The sequence below is a fragment of the Peromyscus californicus genome, unplaced genomic scaffold (genome assembly GCF_007827085.1).
Source record: "Peromyscus californicus insignis strain IS unplaced genomic scaffold, ASM782708v3 Scaffold_7__1_contigs__length_154581171, whole genome shotgun sequence".
In the NCBI taxonomy this organism is placed as follows: Eukaryota; Metazoa; Chordata; class Mammalia; order Rodentia; family Cricetidae; genus Peromyscus; species Peromyscus californicus.
The window spans coordinates 44,557,063-44,571,559 of NW_026294595.1; the positions used below are offsets into that span (position 1 = coordinate 44,557,063).

The 14,497-nt window shown below is 36.2% G+C and overlaps 1 long non-coding RNA gene across 2 annotated transcripts in view; it reads right to left on the bottom strand.

Moving 5' to 3' along the window:
• Window positions 1-14,497, bottom strand: part of LOC128101989 (uncharacterized) — a 94,927-nt gene that overhangs the window by 31,023 nt on the left and 49,407 nt on the right. For both annotated transcript variants that reach the window (XR_008215290.1, XR_008215289.1), the window contains one exon: window positions 7,269-7,372. This is a non-coding gene — a long non-coding RNA (uncharacterized LOC128101989). The remainder of the gene's footprint in view (window positions 1-7,268; window positions 7,373-14,497) is intronic.

The following is a 14,497-nucleotide window of genomic DNA, read 5'->3' on the forward strand; positions in this document are numbered from 1 at the left end:
CATCACATTACTTCAAGAAACTAAACTGCACTAGGGGCTCCAATCTTTCATCTCAAAGAACCACCGTCTTAGTCACTGTTCTATGGCTGCGAAGAGACACCATGATCATAGCAACTCTTATAAAGGAAAGCATTTAACTGGGCCTTGCTTATAGTTTCAGCAGTTTAGTTCATTATTATGGTGGGGAGTATGGTCCCATGCAAGCAGACATGTTGGTGGAGAAGTTTCTGAGAATTCTATATCTGGATCCACAGGCAGAAAGGAGAAACTCTGGGCTTGGCTTAAGCTTTTGAAAATCTAAAATCCCACCCCCAGTGACACACCTCCACCAACAAGGCCACACCTCCTAATCCTTTCAAATAGTGCAACTTCCTGGTGGCCAAGCATTCAAATCTATGAGCCTATGGGGGCCAGTCTCATTCAAACTACCACAACCACCCATAGCCACATTGGATCTTGTCAATATTATGACCTAGTTGTTGCACTCAAAACATCCTCAGACCAAATTTGAGTAACATTACATCTTCCACTCCTCATTCTGAATGGGAACTGATCATGTTCCTCAGGCCACTCTACACATCCCCAGCCTGCAGTACCATTAAACCTCCTGTCACCTTGTGCTCTTCTTTTTCTCTGTGTTAGATCCACTCACAGTAACTGAAAGATGAAAAAAGACTTCTCACTCAGGAAGTAGGAACTAATACAGAGGGCTGGGGTCCAGACTTTGGGTATCTTTGGGAATCTACGGTAGACTAGGCAAAGCAGAGTCCAATCAACCACTTAAGAGAAAGCAAAAGACGATGAGCTCATGAAAAGAAGAAATGCACTGGACATGAGGCAAGAAAATCATGAAGAGCAAAGCAAATCATAAAAGCAGAAATGAGTGGGATGTCAGGTATGGTTGCTCACAGCTGTACTGCTAACAGAAGCTGAGACAAGAAGATGGCCAAATGTTCAAGGCCTGTCTGGGTTACAAAGGGAATTCCAGGCCAGCCTGTGTACAGACCAAGATGTGATAGAGGGTTTCTGGGGGAAATTAGGGAGAGTTAGGACTGGATAGGATCAAGATACAGTGTATACACATAAGAAAATTTCCAAGAATAAAGGCAATGAAAATTAAAGAAACAACCATAAACAAGAAGTAGGAAGACAAGATGTGACAGGACACTCAGATCATGTCAAAATGGCACATGTTTCTTAATGAAGGTCAAGATCAATTTAGAAGTCTTGGAAGTTCTCTACTTCTGATTTTGGGAGTCATTGTGAATGTTCAAAGGAGCCATGCTAGATCTAGTGGCCACCTATTCAGCCTGGGCCTGCTGCCAGTGGTCACAACTGGTTTCTCATTCACAAGTCTCATCTGGTCTCATATTTTAGAATGTCTACCTCACTGAAACCAAATTCAACTACATCCCATCTACATTTCCTGTGTACATTTCCATTCCCAAGCTACAGCTTTGTGTGTGGGGAGACTTAACATTAAATAAGTGCGCACAGGTTTATTACCAATAGGTAACAGAAAATTAACAATAAGTTTACTCATATTTTGCCGAATTGTACTACATTTATCATTATTTCTAGCAATTCCACAACTGGAAAACTTGAGACTTGAAACAAATTTGTGAGGAATAAGAAAATAAATGCCATGTGGTGTTTTTAAAGTGTTGGTAACATAGGACTAAGACATTAGTTAATTTTTATTGCTAAGATAAAGCACCATGACCAAGACAGCTTACAGAATGGTGATGAAGGTGTGACTGTGTTTCAAAGACTTAATTAGCAACATTTTTCTAATAGCATTCTATGGCTATATAATAACAGAAAAAATTCTGGCAAAAAATTAAATTTGGCAGGAAGACCAACATTTCCTGGGTTTTCTTTTCCAGCAAATATTTTTTGCATAATTTTATTTTTCACATGCTCATGTGGTATGTTCATTTCCCCCATACTCATATATAGCAAATTTGGGGTGATAAGCTGTATTTTATTGTGGGAAACTCATGGTTTCCCAAGCTAAGCATTTATTATTACTTTCCTAGAATAGTCAATTTCAAGTTTCATATAACTTCCTGTTTTATTTTAAAACTTCCATTGCAGAATTTGACTCACTTTCTGGAAAAAAAAAATACAGAAAAGAGAAAAGAGAAACAAGGCAAACCAATAAATAATGGGCAATTGATTTCTTAATGTCATTTCAAGGTAAATGCAGGATACTCACTGTATGTGTTATGCAAAATGTTAAATACTTGTGAACCTGGGCTATTTTAATTAGAAACACCACTTTGCTTCTTGGCAATCAGGGAATTTTAGTCCCAGGTAACAGTAAAAATTTAATACCCCATTCTGAAAAACTGTTTGGATAACTTTGCTACTCACTGTTAGGAAAAACATCTGCTTTTGCCTGCTAGAAATAATTTTTACTTGTCCCATGCCCACAGAAAGACATATAAGGAGCACTTCTGGTCACTGGCCAACCATTGGAATTGAAAAATATATGTGCTGCCATTTGAAAATAGATCAAATTGAGATTATTGATGTGAAACCATGGTGGACATGGTTAACCTACAGATCAGTAAGCTATGAAACAGAAAGTGATATTGTGTTGCATAGCAAGTAGTTAAAATCTACAGTGTTTCAAATATTAAAAGTAAGCTTGGAAAAGAAAAGAAAGGATTCCTAACTTTATAGAATAAGTTCTCCTTTAGGGTCAATTCCCTAAAGCAATGGGAGAGCAAACCAAGTTGAAGAGATCCACTGAAGGTTTTTGGTGGAGAAAATCAACTCATATTAGAAAAGAAATACAAAGTTGTAAATATATGAAGACTTTACATGGAATTGTGTGAAGAAGTTCAATATATTATTATCATTACTGCTTCTTACACTGGCACCCCAACCTCTCATATTTTCCCTCCCTCTTTTACTACACTTGAATTTAAATAACATGAATCCAGAAAAACTTTGGCTTGAAAGTGTTAATTATGAAGTAGAGCATTGTTCTTTCAAGGTCTGTGAAGAATTGTGTTGGAATTTTTATGGGGATTGCATTGAATCTGTAGATTGCTTTTGGTAAGATGGCCATTTTTACTATGTTAATCCTAACGACCCATGAGCATGGTAGATCTTTCCATCTTCTGATATCTTCTCCAATTTCTTTCTTCAAAGACTTGAAGTTCTTGTCAAACAGTTCTTTCACTTGGTTGGTTAGAGTTACACCAAGATACTTTATATAATTTTTGGTTATTGTGAAGGGTTTTATTTCCCTGATTTTTTTCTCATCTCATTTTCATTTGTAAATAGAAGTGCTACTGATTTTTTTTTTTTTAGTTAATCTTGTAACCAGCAATATCACTGAAGATGTTTATGAGCTGTAGGAATTCCCTGATAGAATTTTTGGCATTAATTATTCATACTGGCATATCATTTGCAAATATGATACTTTGACTTCTTCCTTTCTGATTTGTATCCCCTTGACTTTTAGTTATCTTATTGCTTCAGCTAGAATTTCAAGTGCTAGATGAATAGATATGGAGAGAGTAGATAGCCTTATCTTGTTCCTAATTTTAGTGGAATTGGTTTGAATTTTTCTCCATTTAATCTGATGTTAAGGATTGACTTATTGAATATTGTTTTTATTATGTTTAGGCATGTCCCTTGTATCCCTGATCTCGCCAAAACTTATCGTGAAAGGGTGTTGGATTTTGTCAAAGGCTTTTTCATCACCTGATGAGATGATCATGTGTTTTGTTTCTTTTGATTTTTTTATACTGTGAATTACATTGACAAATTTTCATATGATGGACCCTCCCTGTGTCTCTGGAGTGAAGCTTACTTGATCATGGTAGATCATCTTTTTTATGTGTTCTGGATTCAATTTGCAAGTACTTTATTGAGTATTTTTTCATAGATGTTTGTAACACAAATTGCAAAATGGTCTTTTAATAAAAACCCAGAGCCAGATATTGGGGTAAATGCTGAAAGATCAGAGAGACAAAGAACAAGCCACAGCTACTTCTTACCTCACAAACTTCACAAATCCTCTGACTGAATGTCTCTGAGTCCTCAGCCAAAAAGGGTCCAGCCAAAAAGGGCTTTAGTTCCAGTCTCCTCAGGCCTTATATACCTTTCTCTGCCCAACCATATCCCTTCCTTCCTAGTGCTGGGATTAATAGTATGTGTGCTTCCCAAATGCTGGTAGCAAAGGCATGAGATCTCAAGTGCTGGGATTAAAGGTGTGTGCCACCATTGTCTGGCTCTGTTTTTCTACTAGACTGACTCAATCTCATGTAGTCCAGGGTGGCTATGAACTCACAGAGATCCAGACAGATCTCTTCCTCCTGAGTGCTAGGATTAAAAGTCTGTGCCACTACTGTCTGGCATCTATGTTTAATCTAGTGGCTTGTTCTGTTCTCTGATCTTCAGGCAAATTTTATTAGAGTATACAATATATCACCACATTTTCCCTTTTTGTCTAAAATAATAAAAGAAGGTTATAACTAATATAAGAAAAACTACATACAATAAGTATAGATAATATATACACTCAAGAATTACATTAACAATGTCCAGTCCATAAACATTTGACAAATTCAGAGAAAATACTCTATCCTACTTTGGTGAGTCCAAAATGTTGTACCTAATTAACTTTCTATCCTAATTTACATTACCAACCCAAAACTGTCTTTTGATGTCTTTCAAACTTATAAATTATACAACCCTTCAGTGAGTTTCTTTTCTGAATTTGTTAACAGGGAAAACTATAACTGTAACTGTCTAATCTTCAACTCCCTCAGAGACCTGAGATGAAAATAATATTAACTGAGTAAGCACGAAGTGCAAACAAGCAATTTCCAAAAATATGTGAGAAATGACACCCACCCAAGGTTCCTCTGCAAGGTTGGGGCATTCATCTTTGGCCTACAGGCCTAGCATAACTGACAGACTTACCTGTGAAGCAGGATTTTCTAAAGGGCCTTCCTACCTTGTCTTGGCAAGGATGGGCAGTCCTTTCTTTTGTGTCCTGCTTGTCCATTTGGACAGCATACTGTCAGCAGTTGAGGCAAGGGCACTTTCTTGCCCAGTGCCTAACTTTTGCCACAAAGAAAATTAACTCCATATGGAGTTTCTTCTATGCCCATCATCTTCTATGAAGTAGATTGGTGCTGCCAGGAGCAGACATATCTCATTATCATAAAGAAAAAAATCTATGTTATTAAAACATTAAATGCCATATTCTGCAGATCTCTGAAGATATTTGAATATGACCTGTCTATCTAAAATATATCTCTATTTGACTTTGAAAACATACCTAACCTGACTACAAGTTCAATTGTAATAAGTGACTATTAGCCTGCATTTCTTTATTAGCCTAAATAGTTTGTAATAATAAGATTCAAGGACTAGCAATTTGTATTACATTATTAAATGAACTGTATAGGTACAATACCTTGAACAAGATTAGAAATATATGTACAGTATATTCTAACAAAATTAATCTCAAATTTGTATCATATATAAAATTTGTATACAATATACAAAAGTCCAATCCAATATAAAATATTTAAAACTAGTAGTTGCCTTCTAAAAGTAGATTCAATAGTCTACCTTTTTATCTTATATCTATATTCCTGTTATTTCTTTTCAGAGTAGATTCAATAATCTGCCTTTTTATCTTATCATATCCATATCTTCCCTTTTTCCTTTTCAGAGTAGATTCAATAATCTATCTGTTTATCCTATCATATCTATATCCTTTGTTCTGAGTAGAGTCAATAATCTACCTTTTACCTATATCCTCTTTTTTTCTTTTCTTTTCTTCTTTTTTAACAAGAACCCTGCATTCAATCTCCTTTGTTTAGCTTTTTTCCTGACCATTATCAATTAAAAACTTTTAACCAACCATCCTAAACAATGACAATTATCCATAACCCATTGAAAAGCCAAAAATCACCCATCCCACCTCTTGGGAATGTAGGCATTGTGTTTTTAAAATTACATGCTGTCTGGGGGCGAAAGCATCTTTAGGGAATCCTGAAAAGAAAAATTTTGGGTTAATTGTCAGTTCATGGGAGAAGTAGCTGTATCATTTGTTGTTCAGTCTCAGGATAATGAGAAAGTTTAGGGCTTGTCTCAAGTACTGGTTAGAGTAGTCTGTGAGGCTGGATCATCTCAGCTAGCCATCCCGAAATTGTCCTGAGCAGTTTGTAGTCCAAAGCTGATCTTTGGGTGTTTGTCAACTTAATAGTGTTATCATGATCCATGTGGAATCATCTTTGTGGGATTGCATCATCTTTTCAAAGATTTCAAAACTCACTATTAGGCGTGGTCATGGTTTACTGCAAAAAATCTCTTTCTTGAGAAATTTTTTTCTGGATGATTTGTGCTTTTTCTTCAGATGTCCCATTTGTCCAGTGTTCTTCAGATTCCTTAGCCTTCATTCTCCTGAAAGACAAAAAAAAAAAAAAAAAAAACCTTCCCCAACCCTACCTTTGGGGAGACTCTTTTTGGCAAGTTATATCTGATCAAGAGAGGTCTCTCTTATTCAAATCTAATCTTTATCAATTTTGATGGTAACCTTAGATTTTCTTCTTCTGTGGAAGCAGAAGCAGATGTTCATGATGTTCACAGATGTTAATGAGTAAAATTTGTTTATAATTCTCTTTCTTTTTTGAGTCTTTGTGTGGTTTGTGTATCAGGGTGATTGTGGCATCGTAAAATGAATATGGCAATGTTCCTTCTGTTTTTATTGTGTGGAATAATTTGTGGAGTATTGGTATAAGCTCTTCTTTGAAAAGTTTGGTAGAATTCTACAGTAAAACAGTCTGGCCCTGAGCTTTTTTGATTGTGAGAATTGTAATGACTGTTTCCTTAGGAGTTATAGGTTTATTTAAATTGCTTATCTATCTTAATTTAACTATGGCAAGTGGTGTCTATCAAGAAATTTGTCCATTTCTATTAGATTTTCCAATTTTGTGAAGTACAGGTTTTTGATGTATGACCTAATGATTCTTTGATTTTCCTTCCCAAATTAGGCACATGACTTTTGACTTGCATTTGTCTGGTCTGCAAGATGTGCTGGGGTATAAGTAGCACGGAAATTGTAAAAGTGGTTAAGCAATGACTGGTCCAGCTTGAGACCGATGCCAGAGAATGTAACCCATCTCTGATACTGCCTGAAGGTCCAGGACTCAGAGGCTGGATAGTCCAGAAGCCTAGGATAGAATTAAACATGACTGGCAAAAAAAATATTTCTAATATTCTGCTATACTCACAGATTGGTGCTTAATCAAAATGTCATCAAAGAGGCTTCATCTAGCAACTGATAGAAACAGATGCAGAGACCCATAGCCAAATATTAGGCAGAGTTTGAAGAATCCTGTTGAGGAAAGGAAGGAAAAATTGTAGGAGCCAGAGGGGTCAAGAACACCACAATAAAATCTACAAGGTCAACTAACCTGGGCTCATAGGGGTCCACAGAAATTGAAAAACAACCAGGGAGCAAGTATGGGACTAATATAGGTCCTCTACATATATGTTATATAGCTTGGTCTTCTTGTGGGACTCCTAATAGTGGGAGCAGTGGCTGTCTTTAACTCTTTGTGCTGGCTTCTAGGACCCTTATCCTCATACAGATTTGTCTCATCCAGACCTCAACTTGATAAGCCATGTTTGCTTGATATCCATGGAAGGGCTGCCCTCCTCTGAATAGAAATTTTAGCTGGAATTTTCTTTGGACCACCAACCAGCTCCCAAATAAAGACGCAGAGATTTATTATTAATTATGAATGCTGGACCTTAGCTTAAGCTTGTCCCACTAGTTATTTTTAGTTTAATTTAATCTGTTTCTATTCATCTATATTTTACCTCAGGGCTTTTTACCTTTTTTTCATTCTATATGTCCTCCTTTCCTGATTCCTCAGTGTCTAGCTGGCTGGCCTCTAGCATCTCTCTTTCTTTCTTACCCTGCTACTCTAAATTCCTTCTCCTACTTACTCTCCCTGCTCAGAAGTTCCACCTATATCCTCCCTTGCTATTGGCCATTCAACTTTTTATTAGACTTATTGGGTGACTTAGGCAGGCAAGGTAAAACAGCAACACATCTTTACATAAGTAAACAAATATAGCACATCTTTATTCAGATAAACAAATGAAACACATATATGCATATTTAAGCAAATATTTCACAACAGAAATGAAGGGGGCAGAGGGAAGTTGGGAGAGACTGGGGGAGAGGAAGGAGGGGAAACAGCAGTCAAGTTTTTAAATAAATAAACAAATAAATAAATAATATTTCAATAACAAACACACTTAGAAAGAGATCGTAGACACTCCTAGTTACAATAGCACAAAAACAAATAAAATATCTTAGAATAACCTAAAAAGGGTGTTAATTAAATACTTCATGCTCATGAATATAGCTATCTTAATAAATATGGGAAAGAGCAGATTTCAATCAGATAATATCTAAAGATGGACTTATACATCCTCCTTGTAAAGACAGGAGTCAAAGAAGCCATGTGTTCAGAGTTCCTCCAGTTACTGACCACTTAAAGGATAAATCTTTGGAGCTGAGGGAGAAGAAACAAAGGTGAATGCCACAGCTTTAAGGATAAATAACTATAAATAAATTAAAGACAGGTGAAAATTACTAACTATGCATGCCATATGAATCTTAAGCATGGAAGACTATCAAATTGCTTACACTCTTTAGACTGTTTCTAATACTGTATCATTAGGAATCTGGCATCATAGATTTCTGCTGAAATTACATACTGAAGTTGGATGCAAAGTGTATTTGGGTCATGTTAAGAGTGACAGGGAGACTTATCTAGTAACTGATTAATTCAAAGTTGATACCTTGGAGTTTTTGTAGCTTCATCTGCTACTGCAATGATAACTGCTGACAAAGGAAATATCAGTTTTCCTCCAGTGGAGTGTCACTGGGTCTATCAACCACACTCTAGGGTAGGCCCCTTGCCAAGGAGTAACTGGCCAACACAAAATGATCTCAATGATATATTTGTGCACTTTTAGTTTTGTTTTACTTTATTTGGGCATGTGTGTGTGTGTGTGTGTGTGTGTGTGTGTGTGTGTGTGTGTGTGTGTGTGTGTATGTGTGTTTATGTGTGTGTATGTATGTATGTGTGTGTTTATGTGTGTGCATGTTGTGTATGTTTGTTATTGGTCTCTTTTACCTATTTGTTTTGTTTTTCATTTTTGTGTTTTTGTGGGGTTTTTGTTCTTGTTCTATTTTGTTTTTTATTCTTTATTCTTTTTCAAGAGAAAGAGAGAAAGAATATAAAGTTGGGTGGGTAGGGAGGTGATTAGGATCTGGAAAGAGTTGAGATGGGAGATAATGTGATCAAAATGTACTGTATAAAAATTTTAATTAGAAATAAAATAAATTATTATAGCTTTAATTTATAAACATCTTCGCTTTAAAATTTTAAAATATATTGGCTTTAGTGTACACATTGTCTTCTCTTTCCCCAGATGGGAACAATAATCAGAATGCAATCTTGACAATACATACAATGGAACAGGATGCCAATTACCTCTTATTTTATTATAACAACCTACAGCTTTTAAGAAAAGTAATATCCCACAAGGGATTCTTTATATTTCTACTTACCATTAATAGTTCTAATATCCTATCCAAGAGGAGGTAATATAATAGGCATACTGTTTGGGATTTGTTCAAGGCTTTGTGCAGATTTTTCCTGAACACATTAGTGCTTTAAAAGAGTAAAATGATTTCCAGAAGAATAAGTTGTTTAACAAGCAATGTTTCATTATTTAAGTGTGTGTGTGTGTGTGTGTGTGTGTGTGTGTGTTGCTTTTCTCCTTGATTGCCTACCTTTACCAAATAGTGTTTAACAGAGAAATTTTATGGAATCAGCATGGTTTTTCTGCTATTATTAAGTGTATCAGTCATTAATTTCAAAAGGAAAAATTATCGAAGTTCACTGCAGTTTGTGGACTTGATGGAGAAAACATTTTAAGTTAAAACTTCCCATCATTAAAAAGTTTGTTCAAATTAAGGGACTGGATTTCTCTAAGACAAAATTGGACTGATTGAAGTACATTTTACTTTTCAAAGGAAATGTGTGATTAGCTGAAGAAAAGCCACCATAGCATGGCTAAGTTAATGAGATTTATAATTTGGTGAGCCGGATCTTCTTTATTATGTTTCAACAGAATAAACTTCAGTTTTTTGTCTTAACAGATAGGTGAAAATTAAGAGAGAGAAAAGAATTGGAAAACTTCTGAAAAGGGAAGAGGTTCTTGGGGATCCAATATGCACTTAGCATAAAAATTGCTCCACTAGACAGTAAATAACTAGTTTGCTAATTTCTGCCTACATTCTGATGACTTTAACTTGTACTTGGCAAGAAGATGTTGTCAAAGCTGCAAATTATTAAAGTCTCATCTCTATTACACTGCCACTGCCTGTTTTTAGTCTCTGGACACATTCCTGGTTAATCATGTCATTTGATTAGACTGGGAACATCCAGATTTGGAAAATATAACTCTGAATTCTGTCACAAAGCTTCCTGAGACAATTAGATCACAAAGGGTCTGAGCTAGTGGATGAATCAATTCCTTGATAGATTTTTATTATCAGAGGGAATGAAAGGTGGGTAGCAGAGCCTCATTAGAGGAAATAGGTCACTGGAAATGTCACTGAGGACTGCGTCTTGCCATTTTCTCCACTTCTGATGCCAATATGAGCTAGTCAGTTCTACCAAGCCTTTCCCACCATGATGGACTGACACTTTGAAACTAAAGCAAAGCAAGCAGTGCCTCTTCATCAGATATTCTCTAATTTGGCCACAGGAACAAAACTGCAATCAGTCCAAATGCTGATAGCACTCTTGACACTGAACAAAACACTTCAAATGATCGGTGGAGTTTCCCCAAGCCTGTGAGAGATAATGCTTAATTGTTTCAGGAAAAGACACATTCTAAGTTGTTATGTGTAGATCATCCTATCTACCAATGATCTGTGTATGCCCAAAATGTCAATTTCGTGTATTTTAGAAATAACAAAGACTCAAGGGGTACAGGTATATATTTTAAACTATTTAAGAGGCATGACATTTTCTTTTAAGCATAAGTAGATCTTACACATGATCTCTTCATGGCCAAAGTATGAATATTGGCTTCCTGATTTTTGTTTTGTTTTGTTTTTCAAGATGGGGTTTCCCTGTGTAGCCTTGGTGCCTGTCCTGGATCTTGCTCTGTACACCAGGATGGCCTCGAACTCACAGAGATCCGCTTGCCTCTGCCTCCCTGAGTGCTGGGACCAAAGGCATGAGCCACCACTGCCCGACTGACTTCCTGATTTTTAAGACTCAATTTCTAGTCTTAAGATATAGAAAGAAAAGAAAATTCTTCTCAGAAGACACAGAAACAAACACAACATATGATTAGGAGAGATGAGACTCAGAACAATTTAGGAGGATCATAATGAAGCAGCAGTATGGGTAATATTTCAGAAACAAAGTAGACAGGAAGTTACATCGAAAGGCAGAAACTCTGTAAGAGGTGGACAGTACAGAATGATAGGAATACTAAAATTTTTCTAGAACAAAGACCTAGGAAGAGCAAGATAAGAATCAATTTAAACAGAAGAAATCCACAAATAGAAAGAATATCTATAGCCAAACTAATAAATGCAGCAACATCTTTTTATTTAGGATATAATTCTTTTTTTACAATTAACATTTTGAAGCACATGATCACTTAGTAGGCAACAACACAAACAATATGATGGATCATATATAAAGGACAGCAGTGTCTTCTATTTCTTTTTTTTTTTTTTTTGGTTTTTCGAGACAGGGTTTCTCTGTGTAGCTTTGCGCCTTTCCTGGAACTCACTTGGTAGCCCAGGCTGGCCTCGAACTCACAGAGATCCGCCTGGCTCTGCCTCCCGAGTGCTGGGATTAAAGGCGTGCGCCACCACCGCCCGGCTGTCTTCTATTTCTTTTTAGTGGGTAGCCACAGGGAAACAGGGACTTAAAGAGTTTATTTATTGTCATCTGGTCTACTCCAGGACAAGGTGCACCAAATTCCCTGTCAGTGGGCCTTTGGAAATTAAAGCACATGAACAATTCTTTAGAGCTATTGAAGTGAACAGGAGAGAACATGTAAAGTCGTTTGGGGGAAAGCATGGCTCATCCTTGAAGTGTATCCTAGGATATCTCTGTGAGCCTTCTATTTTCATATGACCTGTGGTGCTTGTTTGTGCAAACTTGGTTCACCGTCTAGTAACAAAACACCAAAAATCCCACAAACTTTTGAATATCATATATATTTGCAAAGTAACTTTTCTCTTTTATATTCTTTTCTTCAGCAGTATAGTCATGTGTGTAGGATGATTCCTTGCTATAATCCTAACTCTAAATTATCCAATATGTCATGTCTTGTATTCTCCTTGATTTGGGCATCAAGATGTAAAGAAGAATGTGATGTGTTCTTTAAGGTAAAAGAAACATGAAATTTAGATAAATGAGCACCAATCCTACCTTTGCTACATACTAATTTTGCTATTTATAATGTTTCTTATTTCTCACCCTAGATCTCTGTACCTGTACACCTTTTATGAATCTATGAATCCATATGCCTTCATCTAGGGTGTATAATTATACTTGGATGGTTGGAAGACATAAAAAGCATTTAATTTTATCTATGACAGGTACTATGTGGAACTCTTTCATTTTGCAAGATTACATGCAGTCTCCACAGGCAACTGTCTATATCCCATTATATAGGTAAGAAACAGGAGGTTTTAAAACATTTAGTGATTGATTCAAATTCAAACATTATTTGCAAGAGGAAGACTAAAAATCACAAATTATGAGTCCAAAGCAGATTGGTAGTCTCCTTGTATTCTGCCTTTTCAAAGTAGGAGGTGCAACAAAGACTAATGGAGTCAGATTTATAAAATTTTTTCTAGAGTGAGTTACATGCTGGTGCAATATGAGAGGAATGGGAATAAACAGGGTCTAACATAGACTACACAAGGAATAGAATATATATTTTAGAGTTACAAAATACTACCACATACCCAAGGTTTCAGAATCAGGATCTTTCTGACTCAGCACCCCTAACACTGGAATTTATTGTGTTCCATCATTTCTGAATTAGAAGTATAGTTTCTAAATATTAAGATCCGTTATCCAAGTTAAGTGGAGAAATTGGAAGAGAAACTGAGTTTCTTTTAGACTAGTGATATTTTAATTCCTTTATCATATTGGGCTGTATTCATTTTAATCTATTTTATATGAAAATCAATGGGGTTTGGGGTATTGGCAAAGTTGTATGAAGCATATGCCACCAACTTCCTAATGATAAGGCATATAATGATGACTGCACATGAATGTCTTCAGAGAAGCTGGCTTCCTCAACAGGACTGGCCATCTGGGATTTTTTTTATTTAATTCAGAAGCCAGCAATAAAATGACATAATGTGTTTTACTTCTGGTTTTAGAAACAAGGTCAGATGAACACTTCTTAGGATACCATATTTCTTGAGGATTTCCTTAGTATTTTTCTTTCCAAGAAAAACATGACCAAATATAATGACGATAATTTGCCCCTGTAGCACTGACTGGCCAGTGATTGACTGCCCTGCAAGACAGAGTATCAGTTCCCCTCAGTGGTAGGGGAGGGTAGATTTAAGCCAAGGGAAAAGAGAAACATCATTCCACCCTTCATCTGGGAGACTAGAATAAATCACTAGACGATGACAGCCATGACCCCTGCTCTGCATTTTCTCCATCTTGCAGTGAAGTCCATTCCTTTCCGTGTTCTCTTTGTTCTATACCTAACCTTCCATTAGTGTTATCTCTGTAACTACCAAAGCAATGCGACTGAGCAATCTACTGTGATGTTCACTTCTGAACGCAAGCTTATAAGAATGAAAAAGGATCCACTTAGAGCTGCAGAAACTCAATGTGCTGTTTTTCCTTTAATCTGCCTTAGATTAGACTGAAATCAATACCTAGAAAAGATAAATATGTAGGTATTTGGGGAGGAGGAAGGATTCATATCCTTAATTAAAAATTTACTTGGAAATGTAAACATCGTATTTTAGTAAAAGTATCTTTACATAAGAGAATGTGCAGAAAAAAACAAGTGTGTAAGCTGAAACTCAAGTAGGTTCAGCCATTGTGTATTTGGTTGCATTGTTGTATGTATATGTGTATGTGTGTGTACAGTGTATGTATGAGTGCATGTTTGTTGTGTGCACATGTGTATGCTGGTCTACATGCATTTGAGTCCCAGAGGTCAACTTCAGATGGCTTATTACTCTTTGTTTTATTTTGAGAATTGTCTTCCCAGGAACCCAGAGCTCACTGATTTGCTTAGTCAGTTAGCCAGTCAGCTGTAGGGATCCACCTGTCTATCCCTTTATTGTTAGGATTTCAGATGTGTGTGCCCAGGTTTTTAAAAATATTTTAACTTATTCTTGAGACTTTCACACATATACAGTTTT